At 40.5% G+C, this 17,104-nt stretch overlaps 1 long non-coding RNA gene across 1 annotated transcript; it reads right to left on the bottom strand.

The window, feature by feature from the left end:
* Positions 1-15,706: 15,706 nt before the first annotated feature.
* Positions 15,707-16,813, bottom strand: LOC119497480. Its single transcript, XR_005208932.1, has 2 exons — positions 16,677-16,813; positions 15,707-15,851 (listed from the first exon to the last, which is right to left on the bottom strand). It is a non-coding gene; the product is annotated as an uncharacterized LOC119497480 (long non-coding RNA).
* Positions 16,814-17,104: the final 291 nt, after the last annotated feature.

The raw sequence follows: 17,104 nt of genomic DNA, 5'->3' as shown, positions 1-17,104 counted from the left end.
TCAAGATGCACTTAATTACCCTATTTTCTCCTCCTGCAGGCCTTTCTACCACATGTGTGGCATGTATCTGAAATTACACTCCACGTATGAAAAGGATTAGAAATGATTCTCGTGCTTGTGTTAGCTTGCACTTCATGCCAATGCGTGGAGCGTATAGTCACGCTGTTATTAGAGCTCACGGCGCGCAGGAACTAAATTATGAGTTGTCCCTACAAAGGTTTACATCAGACACTACGCCCTCTGCTATTTTCACTGTAAAAATGTGTGAAGAATGTCATAATGACACATGGTGTGCACCGTATGAACCGCTGTACTGACAGCACATGGGAGGTATGTCCCCGTGGCCATGCCGAACATGAAAACCAAATAAGCAAGCATCAGCTACACAAACGACTTCCTGCTTTACGCCCAGCAAGCTATAATTTTTCCCCAAATAAAAGGATGTAAGAAGTTCTTGAAGCATATTGAGCCATTAAATGATGAGAAGCTGTGATGTCTGGAGCCTGAAGCAGAGCGTGGGCGGAGAGAGAGGTCGAGTCAACAGCTAATACAAAACCCTGCATCCTGTCCTAGTTTACCGCACAGATCACTCGTTACAGACGGAGCAGGTATACGCTTTAAGGTGACGCATAAATTCCTGTGTAGAATTTGCTCATTCTTGATGGTTTCATCACCTCGCACCATTCACAGTTGATTAAGGCCGAGGAATGTGGTGGATCATCCCGCAGCAGAGAGAGGGGCAGCTGGAGGAAACCTGAAAACAGTTGTGACAGTCATGCTAAAATAAGTCTGAGTAATGAACAGCCTGATGACAGACTATATCAATATCTACAAAACAATTCTCTTCAAATGCTTCGAATGATGAATGAGAAGCATTTATAGCAACTTCTGTTGCACAATCCCAGAGTATTAAAGGTGCAATGTGTAAGATCTGGCCAGAATATTTAACTAATATTATGTCTGAAATACTCGCTGCCTTGATAATCCAGCTGCACAAGGACCACGGAGAGATGCACCGAGGGTTTTCAGGTCGGGTAGAAGCTAATGTTAACGTTATCTCTGTTGATCCAGTTCGTTAGCCTTCTTCCATGGCTGCAGAAGGCTGTTTACGTACTTAGGGATGTCCGTAATTAACCGTTTAACCGTTAACCGACATTGAGCATTTTAACCGATTAACGCTATCGGTTAAAGCGGTTAAAAGAAATGTTAATAATTAATTCAAAAGCTGAGCGGCTCAGAGGAGCGGCTCGTCACTTTAAGGAGAAAAGCTGGTCCACCTTAACAGCCCACCTTAAGAGGCGGAGCCGGAGTTGCAGGATACAGGAAGTCAGCTCCGGTCTCTGGCTCGCTTGAGCGGAGCGGAGGAGTTGTAGTTTAGTAGCATTTATTCACCGACAAATAAACTGTACACACACACCTACGATCACAGCTAGAACGCCACCAACAACCTCACACTCACCGCCAGCACACACACACGGTCTGTTGGAAACTCACTAAAGTTACTCAGACTACGTGTGGCGGCGGCGGCGAGCACGAAGCCTCCGGCAATGCTAGAGCTGCTAACGTAGCACAAACACACACACTGTTTGTTTGACACTCACTAAAGTTACGCCAGACAGACACACAGCTGACAACCTGCTAAACTAAACTAAATGTGCGGTGGAGACTTTTACTGGGAAAGTGGCTGCATGTCCGCGACACTACACGCAGCATCGGAGCTGCTGCGTTAACGCTCCCGGACGCTGAACTGGAGACTCCCGTCAATCAATATCTGTTGTGATCCTGCAGCTGGTACACCGCTGCATGCGAGGCACTAATCTTGTCAGTTAACGGTTAATAATCGGTTAACGAGGGTCGGTTATCGGTTAAGAACATTTGTCTAAATTAGCATCCCTAGTGCCAGTTTGTTTCATATGTGACAACGGGGTGTTGAAATGGACAATGGACGGGATCACACCGGCCAAAACAGACGCTCCGGACCGGAATGGAAATTTCAAAGGAGAACATACTAGCTGTAGCATTGTTGTCGAAGAAGCCAGTATTTCAATTCAGCATGTTTCCTTAATCTCTGATGACATATGGTCATTTTATGATTTAATACAGTAAATATATTACATATTGGTCCTTTAAAAACCCAGTCTGACTCTGACTCTTGATCTTGATGTTGATCAATCCAGGTGATTGTTGAGGCTTTGTGGTGTTTCATACCAGACTCACAAGCTCCATTTCCAGACAGACACCAGACCAGACTCAGATCAAACTCTTAAAACCTGCGAGGCCTCAGTCACCTCTCTGACGTCTCAGACAGGAAACCTGAGCTCTGTTTTCCTCTGAGGTCTGGGCGTGCTTATACTTTACCTGTGCAGGGACCTCGCCACATTGTTATCTTTACGTCCAATCACCTGTCTGTTTTCACGAATGCATTGCTTCAGTTAGGAAACTATCCTGCCTGCATTCATCAAGCACACATATCTTTATGAGCTTCATGAGGAATTACTGAGATAAGACGTAAACGTGCACGGGTCTGGAGTTTGCACCAACACTGCACGCTTCGACGGCCTCAGTGATAGAGCTCTTAATCACAGTGGAAGGTAGAAATTCCTCTTTTTTTCTGCCCAGAAGATGAATGCAGAAGCAAAACTTTCTTTTCACATTCAGAACCTGCACAAAAAAAGTCTTTTGATTTTTCAGGTTTGAGGTTCACAGTAGGGTCACTACAGCCTTATAAACAGTGGAAACTAGGAGATTAGTATAATAATGATGACTGCTAGGCTTAGTCATTCACGCTGGCAACATTAGGATTGGATCGGTGAGCTCTCCACTCCAAAACGAGTTTTAACAAGTGACAAGACACGGATTCAAGGGGAAAAAAAAAGACTCCCTGCTCACTTCTGTGCCAGATATCATTCTCTGGAAGCCGAGGCGGCCCTGATTACTAGATGCCTGTTATGCAGACCCCTTTGTAGGTCTGTGTGACATATTAAAAGCCAGATTGCATGTCAGCTGTCAGGGTAATGATACCGCAGAGAAAACAATAGCGACAACAACATTACTGTACCTGTGGGTTCGGTGACCTTTCATCTCGCTGCAGCCTCTGATGTTCAGACAAAGTCTGGCAGAGGTAGAAAGGAGACAGAGATCAAAACCTTCTGAAGATCTATAATGCAATTATACTCTGCAACCTTTTTTTTTTCATGTTGAAAGAGAGATTCCCTTGTAGTTTGTTGTATGGGCCTCTGTCCTTGAAACCTGCGACTGGTGGGACGGGTCAACCGATGGTTATTGTTTAAAGAGCAATTACCAATTATTTAAGGAGAGCAGGAAGCTGAGATACTCTCACTATTTACCTTAGGAAAATTATTCTTAGGAATTACGTCCATATTACACAATTCAGTTTACCTTCATGTTTAGTGGCAGTGCTGGAAAGTACAGTAGTGTCCTTCAGAGTAAGGGTGTGGCGGTGGTGGATGAGTGCTGCTACGGACCTGCGATTGACATTCCACTTTTTATGAACCGTTACCAATATCTTTGTTTTATCTTAAAGTAGTAAAGTATGACATTTTAGGAAATATGCTTACCGTACAACCCAGTCGGCAGAAATAACGTTGGCATCGTAACGTTTCTGCAAACTACAAGATACGTTAAATGTTGATGTTTCTGAACCAACAATTGACAAAATTGACATGAGGTTACATTGTAACGTAACAACGTAACGTAACAACGTAACAACTGCAACTACGTTACTACCGTAAATAAGTAACCGCCTTTAGCAGACTTTCCGTAACAAGCGTAAACTCAGCGTTTACTTGGTTTCACACGGGAAACGAACAGCGGTCTCCTGGATGCAAGTCCTGTGTTTGTGGACTTTCCCGCTCTTTATACTCGTTATTATACCATGTAATTTTCAATAACGGCTGCTCCGTATACTACGTAATTTGCTCTGCCCGAATACAAAAACGTCCTCATCTAAAAAAAAAAAAAAGAAAGAAAACATTCAACCTATCCATGGTTTTGCAGGAACGTACAATGATAACATTTTTCACAGGGCTGCACCGTATTCACTTTCTAGCAGAGGTAGATGACGAGATAAATACCGTTTTCCTGCCTGTACGATAAATATAAGGCTACGGCCAAAAGCCCATTAGCTTAGCTTAGCTTACCATGAAGCACATAACTCCTGATCTTGTCCTGTTGCCTGTAGAGATGAATAGTCAGCAGGTCGTTGATTGACGGGTGTTTTGTGGTGTTCGCAGATTGACTGTCGTAAAAGTCAGGTGACTCACCTGCAGTGTTGACTGAAGACCATCTAATGCATTAATTATATATTTGATATATAACTATATTATATTTCTTAAACCTTCAAATGCACAAGTTGTTCCTGTCTAACCGGGTCTTTTCATGTGGGTTATGATAGTGTGTACATGTAAATAAGACGACGTCGTAAAGCGCTGCACCTGGCGAATATAAAAAGTTAAAACAAACCCGTGTGGGATCTTCTCAGAATAAGAAAAATAAAGGCTATTTCTTCCTTGTGCTCCCTGAGAGGTGCATTCTGCTTTCCCATGGCTGCCTCATGTTGCTTGTTGCTGTCCCCCCTCTGTCATTGTTTGGACAGCTTGAGGCCTCCTCGAGAAGGGAAAGTTGATATTTATGCTGAGGCTTTCCGACTGACCATAAGCAGGAGGAGCTTTTGCCCAGATTCAGGCCGCCTGCCACCGATGCAACCTTTTCTTCATTGCACTTTGGGAAACATCGGACAGGTTCAGACAGTGTTGAACAGGTGAGGCTTTTTTCTGTGTGTCTTTTGTATCACCACAAGCGCCGACGGGCCTGCGTCACCAAACGCTCCACTAGCGCACATTTTCCATGGAGCATCCTCTCGATGCTTCTCTTTTTCCAACTGATCTGGAAAGATGTTCCGTCTGTTTGGCCCCTTGAGTTCGTTCCAGCGATAGCTAACTGCAGGAGCGGATCCCTGCCTGCCGGCGCCCGATTGGCTGAGAGGAGTAGTTCAGCATGAGGTCAGAGGTGTCCGTCGGTGTCATCCTCCGCCCAGAAAAACACAGCTGGCCAGACCGGTGATGTCAGACGGAGGATGATAATTAAATAACTGATGCCGGCAGCCGGGCTGATTGACATGGAGCTAATATGAAGGAAGGACACTGAGGATGAGCATGAAGAAATGTACAGTAACATACTACAGAGCTCTGGTTGCAGTCACTAATCAATATAATCGATTATCAATTAAGTAAATGTAGTTTCATCTCAACTAGCTCCCTGATCAGCTGCACCTATGATGATTCATGTTGATGCAACTTGAGTCTTATTTTCATGGTTGTAGTTATCATTTCTATCAGTTATGATAACATTGTACTCATCAAATTATTGCTGAGATTTGGGAACACATCTGACAGGTCGTAAACAAGCCAACAATTATGTAAACCACTATGCTGCACCCGATTAGACTGTTAACAGGCCATTAAATAGGTGTTATCAGTCACTATAAGCACCATAGATCTGAGTCATTAGGGCCCTGCTACGCCATTAAAATTAAACCAAAACCTAAAAGCAACACAAAACTGAATGAAACGTTACATTTTGAACACAAACGAAAAGGTTTCTTTAGGTTTAGGCAACAAAACTACAACTTCTGTAGGTTTAGGCAACAAACTACAACTTCTTTAGGATTAGACAACAAAACTACAACTTCTTTAGGTTTAGGCAATAAAACTACAACTTCTTTAGGTTTAGGCAACAAAACTACAACTTCTTTAGGTTTAGGCAATAAAACTACAACTTCTTTAGGTTTAGGCAACAAAACTACAACTTCTTTAGGTTTAGGCAATAAAACTACAACTTCTTTAGGTTTAGGCAACAAAACTACAACTTCTTTAGGTTTAGGCAATAAAACTACAACTTCTTTAGGATTAGACAACAAAACTACAACTTCTTTAGGTTTAGGCAACAAAACTACAACTTCTTTAGGTTTAGACAACAAAACTACACCTTCTTTAGGTTTAGGCAATAAAACTACAACTTCTTTAGGTTTAGGCAACAAAACTACAACTTCATCCTACTACAACCATTCAAATGAGCATTTGCACATTATGGGAATATCCGAAAAGACACCAACCTCAGAAACAGTTGATCAGTCATGTGAGTTAAACGTTTGTTACGTTAGAATTTATTCGGCAAAGGCGTTTCCATATCCCGTTTAGCACATCAACTTTTTTTGACCAAGAGAAAAAACACCTCGAGCGAGCATAAAACCTTTTTTGTGCAATTGAGGAAGTTTTATCGAATGTTGCCGTTTCCATACAGCTTTTCTAATGCAATACTTCAAAATGTGTATACGTGCGCCAGCGCAGGAAAGTCACCACAGACACCGACACCACACCTCCGGTATACTGCGAAATACAGAGAGCGTTCCTGGACGACGATAGGCGTAATCTGCATTGTGTGAACTCGTTTGGCTTGAATGTAACAGACGTTCATTTATATGTAAAAGTCCCACACTGCAGCTTTAACAGAGAAAATCTGATGAAATCCAGCTATTTACAAACTCGTCCTTAATTTCTGGGCCACATGATAGGCCGAGCCGGCGGAGACACAATGGCCGTTTCTCCCTCTGGAATAACGTAGTGCTCCTCTGGAATGCTCAGCGGGTTCCTGGAGGCCATTCAGCAAACAATCACTGCCAGGTAATAAAAGAAGCATTTGTGTGATATGTCAGCAGTGTGCGCGAGGCTTAAAAGCAGAGAGATGGTGTGGCGAGATTACATTCACGTTTCCTCCCAGAGGGGAAAGCTATACTATTATTACCAGTAGCCACTGACACAGCTACAGTACTGCTGGGAGATAAAACGTGGCAGAGAAGCTGTCAGACGATACTTGTGCGATCACGACCGCCGTAAATTGCAGTTCCTGAGGTCCGATGACTCTCTGGTTACAGCTGCAGGTACAACAAAGGCTGGTTCCTTGTCGACATCCTTCATGTGTCCAACAGGAAATATTATACAGACAAATCTGTCAGAATCTGTCCGTGAGCTTGTCCTGTTTTAAAACTTTCAAAGTCAATTTACCATCCTTTATGAAGTCCGGTGGAAATGACATTCTATCTGGTTTGACCAGATTTGGTGTAAATGTACTTAATGTCTCGTATGTTTGATGCAAAGTGCTTCCCTGAAATCACCTGTCAATCAAACTGTGTGGGCTCACATTTATTCTGTTGGGTTTACCGTTGATATAGTTTGACTTTTCGTGCCGTGTTATTGCTGTTCTTGGTGGCTGTTTATGCTAATAACAAAAGTTTCTGCTGTTGCTAACTCGTGTGTCGAAGGATTTCTTTCAGTTGAATTTCAACAGTCCATCAGACCGGCAACACGTTATCCAGAGTAGGCTGTCATCACCACACCCCCTTTTTTAGGGGGAAAACAATCCCACGTCCCTCCAACACGTTCTCATCTCAACTCGTCACATACGGCCGCTTTGTCACGCCCCCTGGCTGGCGTCACGCCCCTTGGCTGGCGTCACGCCCTTTGGCGTCACTTAAACCACTGTAGTTACTCTTGGCGTCACTTTAGGATTAGGCAACAAAACCACTGGATTAGGTTTAGGAAAAAAAACAACAACACGGTTGGGCTTAAAACTACAACGTTTGTAAAGTAAAAATGAAACTGAAAGTTGTGAACACATGAACGAACAGCTGATTGTAAGGATGCACCGATACCGATACCAGTATCGGGTATCGTGTCCGATACTGTGCTCGTGTACTCGTACTCGCAAAACGGCTCGATACAACAGCACCGATACCACTTTACAGCAGCGCGACGTTAACCTCTTGTCACCATCTTTCGGGTCCTGACGCTCCACCTCCCCAACGGTGCGGGCGAGACGGGGGTGCGACCTACCCCACGGGGCCGGAATCCCACCTCACCCTCACTTTCATTGCGCAACGGGGTTTTGCTTGCACTCTCTGACTCACGCCAGCGTTAGAATCCTTGGTCCGTGTTTCAAGGTTGGGGGTTCAAGGGTGAGGAGCATTTCAGACAGAGGGTGAAGTGGTGCTGCAGCACAGCTGACATGAGAAAAATAAAGCGTTTTTTTGAACTTTAATGTTCTAGTAGAAACCCAAAATACAAGTATGCACTTGAAAATGAGCATAACAGGTCCTCTTCAACAAAAAATAAATGCATATGAACTCATCACTATTACAATCCAAATACACGTCAATTTGCAGTGACATCTATAGGATCATCGGTTTTCTATCCCCTTAAAGGGGCGTTTTGCGAAGTACCCGTATGAGCCGCTCTGATGTGTCGTCTTTTAACTTCAGCAGCTTGTGTGAAAACTGTGCACAGACTTGAGATCCGTGAAGACAGAGTGAGACGGAGAGCCGTAAAGCTAGTCTGTACATGTGTGTTTTCTACATGCCCCCTGAAAACACTTAGAAACACACAGGTTTGTTTAGTCTCATCTGCCTGTGGTGTAACCGTGAGCTACAGACTTATTAAAGCTATTCATCATTTCACCCAGCGTGGTCTGTCACGCCGCGCAGTAGCTGCAGGACAGCACCGACACACTATGTGTGGTTTGGAACGATCAGCATCTGTTGATATTCTGTCTTGATTTGGGTGAACTTTTTATTCATTATGCATCCATAAACTGCTCTCATACGGCGGATAGCCGTCTGAAACCGCAGTGAGTCCACCGTCTGAGGCTGGAGCTTGGATGTATATTTCTATGTGTAGAAATATATACACAATACAGTAAAACACTTAACCGACTCTTTAGATGTTTGGAGCCTCTGGAGGAGCAGTTCATCTCTGCAGTGGAACACACATGGTTTATATATACATAGTTATATTTGTCCATTGCATCACAATTTACTACTGAGCCCCAACATCTGGACCTCAAAGTAACTCCCAGTTAACTGATGACCTCATCGTTGCGTCGGTACAATTATGTCTTTGGCAGATCGATGGGCACATGGTCATTGTCCGAATAACAAACTCCTGCTTTCCTTTATAATTAAGTCAGACGAAGCTGTTGTGAGGTGTAATGCATCGATGTCAGTGGAACAACCGCGTGCATCGAGTTAAAATGTAGAAAAAGACAAAATGTGCAGCAAATCACGCTATTTTAGACAAGTTTTTTAAATCTTCTATATCATTAAAAAGAGATTTTTCTCAGAGATTTATGGCTAAAGCGTTCTATATGAATGAATGTATGCGTCTGTTGACTGTTGGATTGTTAAAGTTAATCCTCTTAGTTCCAACGCAGTGTTAAACACTGACAATGAGGCCCCATAATGTGGCTATCAGGAGCAATCTCATGGCTGTGGAGATGCTAAACAGCCTGGTGTGTTGGGTTAGGCCCCCCAAAAGAGAAGAGTGCGCCTTGAAAGAGGCAATATTTTTCAAATTGTCTGGCCGCTGAGCAATGATAGAGCTGCCTGTCACATTTTTCTCCCTGACTACAGGGGCTCCCTTTCAGGAGGAGCTCTCGGGCTCTCCGGTGTGAGCGCCCTTCCGGCCTTGTTTGCATTCAAATGTGATGAAACTAAGAGGTGACTTCCCCCCCCCCACACAGCTGGGCAGAAAACAGATTAGGTCAAAGTGACAGGCTTCTCGGGGATCCTGCCTCGGCGGCTAGTCACACCGAGGAAGAAAAGAGGCCTCACTAAGCTCAGCTTTGGAAGCCAATTGAGGGAATTTGCTATCCCTTTCACACTTCCAGTGTTCCCAAATGGCAGCTAGCCAGCCATGGTGACCCGCTCACAGACAGGGTTAGTCATTCAGCACAATCTCCTCCCAGCTCCCAGTGCCAGGCTGGAAACCCTCCACAGCTCTGAGGGGGATTCTAAGCAAAGATATCGCCAGTGAGTTCTTTTTGCCGTGAATCTGAATGAAAAGTCTAAAGCTAACAACAGTAAAATATATTTCCTGTTGTGTAAGAAGTCCTAAGTTTCCATCATGTAAAACAAAACGTCAAGGAAGACAATGGCAGAAGACGTGCAGATCTGGTAAATGCAGGGCTCAACAATAAGGATGGAGCGCTTGCCCGGGGTAAAACGCCACGTCAGGGTCGTAGATCTAGCAACTCACTTGTCCGACTGTGCAAGTGGTAAAAAGAAAGAAAGAATTAAACACATTGTTTTTTCCAGAGCTGATGGTGGAAGTAGTTAAGGGCCATCTCGCTTCCTTCTCATCTCTGTTGAGAGCTGCACATGCACAGTACCGATCAGGGAACTCACAAGAAAATGGCGGCGGGTAAAAGGCTAAAGTTTATGAGCTGAAGCGCGAGCGAGCATTTCAGTTATTCTGGAAACAGGAGTTTAGTTTGAGTGGCGTTAGAGGACGCGGGCGAAACTCCAACTATGACTGCGCAGTGAGAGCTGCCAACAATATATATGTATATATATATGTATATATACATATACATATATATATATTTATATATATATATGTATATGTATATATATATATATACATATATATATATGTATATATATATATATATATATCCAAATCATTTTAACGCAACTAATTACTAAATTCTTTAACACATTAAAGCAATCGATCTTTCGGCGGTTGTAGTAGCAGGCTCAAAGCTAGAGTGAAGATAAACAAAAAAAAACATGATGAATCCATCGGTACCAACCATGTCAGACTAGCTCGTCACGAAAGAGGCTAAATAATGCTACGAAGTTACACTAAATTTTGGCGAGGAAAAACTGTCATGGCTATTTTCAAAGGGGTCCCATGACCTCTGACCTCCAGATGTGTGAATGAAAATGGGTTCTATGGGTACCCACGAGTCTCCCCTTTACAGACATGCCCACATGTTATGATCTGAGCATATTGTTTTATGATAAATGCAGTACCTGTGAGGGTTTCTGGACAATATCTGTCAATTTTTTGTGTTGATCATTGATTTACAGTAATAAATATATACATACATTTACATAAAGCAGCATATTTGTCCACTCCCATGTTGATAAGAGGATTAAATACTTGACAAATCTCCCTTTAAGATACATTTTGAACAGGCAGATAATTGATTGTCAGCCCTAATGAATATATATATATATATATATTCTATTTTTACATCATGCTGTATTGTAGTGTTTATTGGTATAGATGAGCCATCCTCTGTGGTTGTTGGCCTCAGATTACAACCAGTTGACTGTCCCTAAAGCACAGTTTGTTTAAAGCTCAGCTCTCTGTTGACTTTGGCTTAATCCACCACAAGACACAGGATGCTTCTATTTGAAAACAAGCAAACACGGTTCCACTTACATGCTACGGGACACGAGTTCACATCGCCACATGTTGGTGATTGTTTCTGTGTTTTTCATTAGGCTACCACGCACAGTGTGGTGACATGTTGTGTGCACGGAGGTTGTGATTGTCAGAGTGGTGAAAGGTGATTTTTAAAAATAATTTCAGGGTGCATTTAATGACAAAATAAAAATCAAACTCTTTTATTAGATTAAAAATAGCTTTACCTCGGCTCTCTGTTCCTAGTTTGTGCAGACATACTTGGGTTGGTTCTCAGAGGGCTCAGGAACTGGGGCGCCATCTGCAGGTTCACACAGTCACATGCCTTGATATACTAAACCCACAGTTTGGTATAAAGTGTTAGGAGTTGTATCGGTGACTGATGAATATAAACTGCGTGTGTTATGCTGATGTATTGATCTGATTATCTATTGTTTTACTTAATCTTAAAGGTCCCATATCAGCTCATTTTCAGGTTGTATTTCATGTTTCTACTAGAACATGTTTACATGCTGTAATGTTAAAAAAAAACTTTATTTTCCTCATCCTGTCTGTAATAATATACCTGTATTCACCCTCTGTCTGAAACGCTCCGTTTTAGTGCATTTCAACAGAATTGCGTTGCTAGGCAACAGTTTGGGTCCATGTTTACTTCCTGTCAGCTGATGCCACTCACATCCACTGCAACAGGAAATAAACTGGGACACATTTAAAAGGTTTGTTTAAAACCGCGTAATTATCACATTATCATGTCATTCATACGTTTTCTTTGTGTGAATGGGCTGATTATTTTTATTAGTAGTCATATTTCTATTCTTATTTCTGCTATTATCATACTATTATATCCACCGCTACTATTATTATTGTAATTAGTCCTATTTATTGTATTATTGTTATAGCTGTGGTGCATTTCTCTCTCTCTCTCTCTCTCTCTCTCTCTCTCTAGTTTGAATTGAACTGAAGAGCTGTGAAGGTGTTTCGTGTTTCTTTGAAGAGCTCCAGACGACATATCTGAGAACGGATATCACCTCAAAGCTGAAGTGTCAAACCGCCAACGAGGCAGCTGTGTGTATCATGTGTCATCACTCACACATTACCTGTCCACACCTTAGACACACGCATACACGCGCACGCACACACGCACACGCACACGCACACACACACACACACACACACACACACACACACACACACACACCATGCTCAGCAAAAGTAATTCAACTCTTTTTCACATAGATAATTTAAAAAGCAAACAAAGCTTCGTTAACACTTTTAGTATCACTGTTTTAAAGTGAAGATGCTGATATTAAATGTTTCTAATCAGCTGGAATACAAAGCTAACTACTGACTAACGATCACTAACACAAAGTACAACCAACCTAAAAGGATAAAAACACGGTGTTTTAGGAAAAAAACCTCTTATATTTATTTATACGTTCAGCCTCTGATTTGTGGAGGGATTAGACCCATTGCATCATGGGATACATCATGCCCTCAGTAGGCTTCAGCTAATGGCTAACAACAACAACGACAACAACAACGACAACAATAACAACAACCCCTTCTCACGGATAATGGATAACTAATCACAGAAGACATTCATTAGTCTGAAAAATGTCCGAAAAAAAGTCTGAAAAAGGTCAGAAAAAAAAAGAGTTATCCTAGAGATATATCCACAAATGCATTTTGACTAGTCAGAATATTTATTCCAAATATCTGTAACATCATTCTGTCATAATTTAATTTTAGATATCTTAAAAGGACAATGTAGATATCTACAACTGAGGGGGAATTAAAGATATCTTGAACTGGAATTATGACTAGTCATAATTACAGTCCAGGGGACTCCATAGTTCTGCTGGAAGACTTCAATGCGCACGTGGTCAACAACGGAGACACCTGGACTATGTGGTCCTGTTGGCATCATCGGTCTGCGACCTCCAGCACTCACTGGATCGATTCGCAGCCGAGCGTGAAGAGGCCGGGATGAGGATCAGTACCTCTAATTCTGAGGCCATGGTTCTCAGCAGGAAACCGATGGAACGTGAGATTGGCCGGAGAATTGGAGCAGCGGGGGGGGGCGGTATTGCATTCGCTTACCGCACCGTTGTGACGAAAAGAGAGCTGAGCCGGAAGGCAAAGCTCTCGATCTGCCGGTCAGTCTTCGTTCCTACTCTCACCTATGGTCATGAGGGCTGGGTCATGAACCAAAGACCGAGATCGCAGGTACAAGCGGCCGAAATGGGTTTCCTCAGGAGGGTGGCTGGCGTCTCCCTTAGAGATAGGGTGAGAAGCTCAGTCATCCGTGAGGGACTCGGAGTAGAGCCGCTGCTTCTTTGCGTTGAAAGGAGCCAGCTGAGGTGGTTCAGGCATCTGGTAAGGATGCTCTCAATACTTCAGATTTTTTTATTTATTTATTATTATTTGTTTAAAGATACCTGGCATTTTAACCTTTTTTATTGATAGTAGATGGTGTAGAATGGGACCAGGTAAATTACATAGTATGTGTCGAAACCACTTGACTTCCTGGACATGCATGTTTTTATTTATATTTTATTATTTGTTACCAAACGAATGGAGTGACAGACCGTGAAGGTCTCCATTTAGTCATTGTGATTCATTTTGTGACTTTAATGTAATTAAATGTTAGTCACTTTTAACACCTTGTCATCATTACACAAGACACATTGTGATTACATGATCAGAATATCAATGTATGACACAATATACCGGATTGTGTTTTGTGTTGTATCAAAAGGTTTTCATCCATCTTCCATGAAAACTGAAGCAAAAAGTGTGTTTAAGAGTCATGAACCAGGGTCTGTTATAGGAGCAGGAGAGACATTATATGTGTTGTAAATGTTGGTATAAATGTCTCTGTCTTCTCTCCAGACTGCTGAATGAACTCAGGGACTTGAAGGGCCCGGAGGAGACCAAAACTGGAGCACATGGAACAAACATTGGGTAACTATCAAATCAACTACTAGTAGTTGTTGTAGTAATGGTTGAAGTTGTTGCAGTTGTAGTTCTTGTTGTCATAGTTGTAGTAGTAGTAGTAATAGTAGTAGTTGTACTAGCTGTTGTAGGAATGTTAGTAGTATTAGTAGTTGTAGTAGTCATAAAAAATGCCATACAAAGTCATAGAATAGTACAACAAAAAAGTCATTCAAAAATTATAGTACAACAAAAAAATGTCATAGTATAGTATGTAATAAAAAGTCATATAGTCCGTCAAAACAGTCATGGTATAGTATATCAAAAAGTCATTGTATGTTGAAAAAAGTCGTAGAAAAGTCATAGTATAATAGGTCAAACAAAGTCATAAAAAAATGTATGGTATCTCGAAAAAAGTCAGTGTGTTAAACTGTTTAGTCATACGATAGTATGTCATAAAGTCATAGTGTGTTAAACTGTTTAGTCATACTATCGTATGTCATAAAGTCATAGTGTGTTAAACTGTTTAGTCATACTATCGTATGTCATAAAGTCATAGTGTGTTAAACTGTTTAGTCATACTATCGTATGTCATAAAGTCATAGTGTGTTAAACTGTTTAGTCATACTATCGTATGTCATAAAGTCATAGTGTGTTAAACTGTTTAGTCATACGATAGTATGTCATAAAGTCATAGTATAGTGTGTCAAAAAGTCAGAAATAGTATAGTATGTTCCAAAGTTATAGTATAGTCTGTCAAAAAAGTTTGAATATAGTATGTAATAAAAAGCCATAAAAAAACGTTATTATATGCTGAATAGTATAGTGTGTAGATAAAGTCATAAAAAAGTATGTCATAAAAAGTCATGATATATGTAGAAAAAAAGCCATAGTATAGTGTGTATAAAAGTCATAAATAGTCATATGATAGTACGTCAAAGTTCTAGTATGTAAAAAATAGTCATAAAAAATCATAGTATAGTATAGTATGTCGAAAAAAGTCAGAAATAATATAGTATGTTCCAAAGTTATAGTATAGTCTGTCAAAAAAGTTTGAGTATAGTATGTAATAAAAAGTCATAAAAAAAACTTAATTATATGCTGAAAAACTTCATAGTATAGTATGTAGAAAAGTCATGAAAGCCATAGTATAGTACGTAATAAAAAATCATAAATAATATAGTATGTCCCAAACTTATAGTATAGTCTGTCAAAAAAGTATGTATGTAATAAAAAGTCATAGCATAGTCAAAAAAGTCATAAAAAAGGTTATTATATGCTGTAAAACTCCATAGTATAGTATGTAGATAAAAAGTCATTGTACAATATGTCATTAAAAGCCATAGTATGTCAAAAAAAAGTTATATTATAATATGTAGAAAAAAGATATAGTACAGTGTCATAAAAAGCCATAGTATGTCAAAAAAGTCATTAAAAAAAAGTCATAGTCGGCTCAAAAAGCTGCAACAAAGTGGGAGATGACCAGATGAGCAGACTAAGAAAAGTGATTTATTCATAAAGAAAACACAAGTCAAACAATACAACGGCTGAAAACCAAAAGATTCCTCATGGCGGTGGGAAGAAGGGATCTTCTCCCAGAGAGAGCCAGGCAGCTGATGAACCTCCATTCAGCACCTGTAACGGAAACACAGCAGGAATGTCACAGTATACAGTACATGTAATTATAATCAGGTCTATCATGCTCGAGATGGGGCAGTGGTATTATAAACCTATTAACACATTTTGCATGTAGGCAGGGTAAACAATCAAACTTCATATAATAATAAAAAGTAAAAGTAACTATATTATATATACATTTCATCGATGGCAACGTCCAAATAAATGTTTGTTAAATGTAAGGAAGAATAATAACTTGTATAGCAATGATATAGATAAATTCATCCAACATCCAAATATCTTAAATGTCTTGAAACCTCTGAGAAAAGCCTGTAGTTGTAGTAGCAGCTGTAGTTGTAGTAGCAGTTGTAGTTGTAGTAGCAGTTGTAGTTGTAGTAGCAGTTGTAGTCGGCACAGACGAACAGTATGTGATGCAAATTCTTATGCCGTCCTTCTTTTCTCCACAGAAGAGTGCAGAGTTACTTCATCACTTCATCCACATCTTCTCTTGGCTCCAGGTACTCGGGGTGATACTGGGCCATGAATTACTAAACTATGACTTTCTTCAACACACTACTACGACTTTTTTGGTTCAACATACTATACTATGACTTTTTTGACATACTGTACTATGAATTTTTATTTTTTTCGACATACTATATTATGACTTTTTTAAAAAAAAATTTCGACAGACTATACTATGAATTTTTTTATTTTTCGATGTAATAAACTATTACTTTTAAAAAAAATTCGACATACTATGACTTTTTTTTTTTTAGACAGACTATACTGTTACTTTTTTTATATTTCAACATACTATACTATGGCTTTTTAATGACTTACCTTTCCGCAGCCTCCGCTCATCTGATGTCAACCTCCTGTCTCCACCACTCAGGAACAAGCACCGGACCGGGGACAACTGAGCATTCTCCATAGCTGTCCCCTCCCTGTCTGTCCACATTTAAATCACAAATCAAAACTCACATTTTTAGAACTGCTTTTAATGACTGATTAATGTTATTAGTGTGTTGTTTTCTATGATCTTTTTAACTTGAATAAAATGTCTTTGAGTACTATGAAAAGGGCTCGTTGAATAAAATGTATTGTCATTATTATTACTATTTTCAACATACTATACTGTGAATGTTTTTAATTTTTTCGACATACTATACTATAACTTTTTTTATTTTTTTGGCAGACTATACTATAATGTTTTTAATTTTTTCGTAAGAGTATACTATGATTTTTTGACACGCTATTATACTATGAAT

The sequence above is a fragment of the Sebastes umbrosus genome, chromosome 1 (genome assembly GCF_015220745.1).
Source record: "Sebastes umbrosus isolate fSebUmb1 chromosome 1, fSebUmb1.pri, whole genome shotgun sequence".
In the NCBI taxonomy this organism is placed as follows: Eukaryota; Metazoa; Chordata; class Actinopteri; order Perciformes; family Sebastidae; genus Sebastes; species Sebastes umbrosus.
The sequence above is the reverse complement of the archived record's forward strand: the minus strand, read 5'-3'. Positions and strand labels throughout refer to the sequence as shown.